This window comes from Chrysochloris asiatica, unplaced genomic scaffold (assembly GCF_000296735.1).
Source record: "Chrysochloris asiatica unplaced genomic scaffold, ChrAsi1.0 scaffold00215, whole genome shotgun sequence".
In the NCBI taxonomy this organism is placed as follows: Eukaryota; Metazoa; Chordata; class Mammalia; order Afrosoricida; family Chrysochloridae; genus Chrysochloris; species Chrysochloris asiatica.
In genome coordinates this window covers 3,567,945-3,573,459 of record NW_006408733.1, presented here as the reverse complement: position 1 = coordinate 3,573,459, position 5,515 = coordinate 3,567,945, and positions in this window count along the sequence as shown.

Genomic DNA, 5,515 nt, shown 5'->3' with positions numbered 1-5,515 from the left:
AACATTTTATCCTGTAATCTACCTGACCTTCTCACCATCTCTTCCAGCTTCTCTTATGCAGACCCATCAGGGAAAGAATCATTTGGGAGGAGTTACATAGACTAAGACTAGAAAAAATATTATTAAATAATTCACTACATCACAGCTGCTAAGCTAAAGTCAACTGTTCGAACCTACCAGACACTCCAAAGGAGATAGATGAGACAATCTGTTTCTATAAACAGTCACAGAAACCCTAGGAACTCTGTCCTAAAGGTTTGTGATGAGACAGAAGAGCTGTGGTATGTCATCAATATCCCTGGGAGACTCTGAAATTTGCTCTTCAACATAGAGATGCTAAAGCAAATGGAAAAAATGAGGAAGTAAAATAGGTGAACAGAAAATTTCAAAAGTAAGCTTGAGAAGGCAAAGTATTATCATGAAATGTTCAAAGCCCTGGATTTAGAAAACCAAAAGGGAAGAACATGCTCAGCGTTTCTCAAACTGAATGAACTGAAGAAAACTTCAAGCCTTGACTTGCAATATTGAAGGATTCTGTGGGCAAAACACTGAACAATGGTGAAAGCATCAAAACTAGATTAGAAGTATGCACAGAGTCACTGTACCAAAAAAGAAATAGTTGATACTCAATAATTTTAAGAGGTTGTATATGTTTAAGAACTGATGGTACTAAAGGATGAAGTTCAAGTTGCACTGAAAAACAAGGCTTCAGGAATTGACAGAATACAAATTTAAATCTTTCAACTAACTGATGCAACAATGGAAGTGTTTACTCATCTATACCAAGAAATTTGAAAGCTACCTGGCCAACTGATTGAAAGAGATCCATATTTTTGCCCATTCCAAAGAAAGGTGACCCAAAGGAATGTGGAAGTCATCATACAATATCGTTAATATCACATGCAAGTAAAATTTTGCTGATGATAACTTTTAAAATAGCTGCAACAGTGCATAGACAGATAACTACCACAAATCCAAGTTGGATTCAAAAGAGGACATCCAATGAGGGATATCATTGTGGCCATCAGATGGATCTTGAATGAAAGCAGAGAATATTAAAAAGATGTTTACTTGTACTTTATTGGTTATGCAAAGGCTTTCGACTATATGGATCATGAAAAGCTATGGATAACATTGAGAAGAATGGGGTATTCCAGAACACTTAATTGTGCTCATGAGGAACCTGTTCATAGGCCAAGATATAGTTGTTCAAATAGAACAAGGGAACACAGAATTGTTTAAAATTAGGAAAGGTGTATGCCAGGGTTAATTTGTATGCTGAGCAAATAATCTGAAAAGCTGGATTATATGAAGAAGAATGTGGTATCAGGATTGGAGGAAAACTCATTAACAACCTGTGGTATGCAGATGACACACCATTGTTTGCTAGAAGCAAATAGGACTTAAAATATTTACTGATGAAGACCAAAGACAATAGTCATAAGTATGGATTATACCTCAATGTAAAGAAAACAACTTGGACCCAAAAAATGACATCACAATAAATGGAGAAAAGACTGAAGTTGCCAAAGACTTCACATTGCTTGCATCCACAGTTAACACTTACGAAAGCAGCAGCCAAGAAATCAAATGGCATACTGCATTAGGTAAATCTGCTGCACAAAACTTCTTTAAAGTGTTCAACAGCAAAGATAAGGTGTGCCTGACCCAAGCCTTAGTATTTTTCTATCATTTGATATGCATCTGAAAGTAAGACAATGAGTTAGGAATACTGTGAAAGACTTGATGCATTTGAGTTATGATGTTGAAGAAGAATATTGAAATAGTCATGGACTGTCAGAAGAGCAAGTAAACCTCTCTTGGAGAAAATACAACCAGAATGTTTCTTAGAAGCTAGCATGATGAAATTTTGCCTTTCATACTTCAGACATGTTATCAGGAGGGACAAGTCCCTTCAGAAGGACATCATGCTTGGTAAAGTAGACAGTCAGCAAAAAAGAAGAACCTCAATGAGATGGGTTAGCACAGTGGCAACAGCAGTAGGCTCAAGTGTAACAATAATTATGAGGAAGGGAGCAGGACTAGACAGTGTTTTGGAACTGATTCAACAGCCCCTAACAACAGCATTTAAGAACTTTCAAAATCTGTAAGTATGAAATCATCACAACCCTGATTTAATGTAAGGGAGTTTCCCAGGGATATGGCCTTACAAGCGATAAAAGAAGAGCTCATTGGACAGAGAAAGGGCCCTATTACCACTAACAAAGAATAGTCAGCCGTGGGAAATGTCCATTGGACCTGAGGTTCCTGCATTGTGAAGCTCCTAGATCTCAGGGAAGGTTGATGCCAAAATGCATGAAGATCGCCAAGTAATGTTGGCCCTACAGATTCTGGAAGGAGACAAGGACCTTTCCCCAGAGCCAACAAAGAAAGAGAAAACCTTCCCCTAGAGCCAGCCCCCTGGATACAGACTTCTAGCTTCTTATACTGTGAGAGAATATGTTTCTGTTTATTAAAGCTCCCCACTTGTGGCATTTCTGTTACAGCAGCACTAGATAACTAAGACACCAATCGAGTATCCATCTATGGTTAAATGGATACAAAAATGTACTATAGCCACTTACTGGGAGTGCAATGGACTGTAAAACACAAGGTCTGCGGTTTGAGCCTGCCAGATGCTCCACAGGAGAAAGATGAGGTTTTCTGCTCCCACGAAAATTTAAAGCCTCAGAAACCCTATGAATTGGAACTGACTCAATGGCACCTAACGACATAACAACATATCCATTTACTACAAAATGAGCAATAAAAGAAAATGAACTATAGAGGCATGTAACATGTGTAAATTTTAAATAACTATGCTTCATGAAAGAAGCCAGAATCGCATTTTTCAAAGAATATACAAATATACTGTATAATGCCATTCACATGAAATTCTAGAAAAGACATAACTTTCATGACAGGAAGAAGGTCAGTGGCTGCTAATAGAGGAAAATGACTACAAAGAGACATGAAAGAAACATTTTGGGTGAGGGAAATGCTGCATATCTTGATTGTGGTACCGGTTAAATGAGTGCATTTATCAAATCTCAACAGAATAAAATTAATTTTATTCCTCTACAAAGCAGATTTTTTAAACTGATGTGACTGAAATAGATAAAGGCTAAATGTCGTAAAAACCACAAAATGGGTGACTTTAAAGAACAGAAATGTATTGTCTAATAGTTCTAGAGGCTAGAAGTCCAAATCAGGTTATCAACCATGTCCAGCCTTTCTGAGGACTCTGAGAAACTCTCCTAGCTTCTAGCAGCAGGTGGCAATCCTTGCCATTATTGAGCTGCTTGTATAGGTGTATCTTTCTCTTGTGTGTGTCTCTGTCTCTGTGCCTGCTCTCTTTTATATCACTCAGAAGAGATTAGTACCCACCCTTCTCTGGTATGACCTCAAAATTAGCTTAAAATAAAAAGAAAAACTATTTTCCAAGCAAGGTCATATTCACAGATACAGAGGTTAGGACTTTTAAGATATCTTTTGGGAGATACAATTCAATCTATACCACTAAGTAAAAGAAAGCTCAGATACAAAAAGAGGAGGGAAACAGTTCATTGAGATTTTAGAACCAGGACACCATATTTTTCAACACTACATGAGAATGACAGAAGAGGAAACCCTGTGAAGTACTTTTGAACCATTTGAACCACTTACAGCAGTCTTGTAGCCAAGTCAACCTTGGTGAGTGGAAGTCCATGCTACTGAGCCCATGTATAACCTCCATCCCTGCTGTTATGGCCACTTTGTTCAGGAGCCCATTGGGCAATGACAGGAGTGGCTGGAGAAAGAGGATGACTAGTTTCCACAGAATGTGTTATCCTGTCCACTGATTTAGATCATCCTCTGTTGAGTTAACACTTTGGTGAACATTCACATGAGATACACATACCTTCATTTTCTTGGTCCATTCAGACAGGTCTATCCACATACCTCTTTCCCATACCTCCTTGTCACCAATTTTCCAATCATGTTCAAGTCCCTGACATCCAGCCAAACCACTGGCTACAGTCCAGAATCAGTATACAGTCGCACATCTGATCATTTCTCCTTTCAAACAACCAGACACACTGCTCCAAGTTCTGTCCATTGGGAGGATTTCCCTTCACCGTTGTCCTTCAGGGAAGTCCCAGAAAGGGGCTACAGTGCTGCCACTGTCCACTTTCAAGTGATGCCTGCATATCTTACAGAACCATCTGTAAACCAAGCATCAGCTTTCTCTTCCTCAGTCAACTGATCATAAGGAACTCCCCATGAGGCCATAGTCCCAGACAGGGAGACAGAAGGTAATGTGACAGGAGTGGAGATCATGGGCATTTAGGTCACTTTCTCATGCAACTTAGGCTCTCAGGTCCTGCTCAAGTCCAGTCTTGTATATACCACTTCAATTTCATGATTGAGTGCTGCTATGCACATCCAATTTTAGGATCCTGTGGGTCACACAACACCCAGTTCATAATGGGTAGCCCAGGTCACTCAGCGACTTGGTGACCCATGGTTAGGCGTTCAGTCTCTACTAAGGCCCAGAAACAAACCAAAAGCTGTTTCTCAAAAGGAGAATAGTTGTCTGCAGAGGACAGCAGGGCTTTGCTCCAAAATGGTGAGTCTGTGCTGACCAATAGGGGTCTGCCAAAGAGTCCAAACTGCACTCCAAACTGCCACTTCCACTTCAAGCACCACTGGATCAGCTAGATTGTATGCTCTAAGTGGCAGGGCAGCTTGCATGGCAGACTGAACCTGCTGCACAGCCTTCTCATGTTCTGGGTCTGACTCAAAGTTAGTAGTTTTTTTGTTTGTTTGTTTGTTTTTTGTCACTGGATAAATAGGCCAGAGTAACAACCCAAATGAGAGATCTGTTGCCTCCAAAATCCAAAGAGGCCCACCAGGCATTGTGCCTTTTTCAGTTGTGGGAGAGATCAGATGCAATAACTTATCCTTCACTTAAGTAGGAATCTTTTTTCATACTCAACACACTGAACCCCTAGAAATTTCACAAAGGTAGAAAGTGCTTGAAATTTTGTTGGGTTAATTTCCTAACCTCTATATATGATATCCCACCACTAGTCTGTCAGTTTGTCTTACTGTGGTGGCTTATGAGTTGCTATGATTCTGAAAGCTATGCCACCAGTATTTTAAATACCGGCAGGGTCACCCATGGTGGACAGGTTTCAGGTGAGCTTCCAGACAAAGACAGACTAGGAAGAAAGAGCGATGAACTACTTACAAATATTTAGTCACTGAAAACCTTATGAATAGCAGAGACACACTGTCAGATACAGTGCCAGAAAATGAATCCTTCAGGTTAGAAGGCACTCAAAATGCGACTGGGGAAGAGTTGCCTCCTCCAAGTATAGTTGACCATGATAACATGAATGGAGTAAAGCTCATGGGAGAAAAGCCTGCAGGATCTTCATTTGCTGATGGGGCACAACTCAAAATGAAGAGAAACAGCTGTAAACATCCATTGAAAATTGGAACATGGAATGTACGAAGTATGAATCTGGGA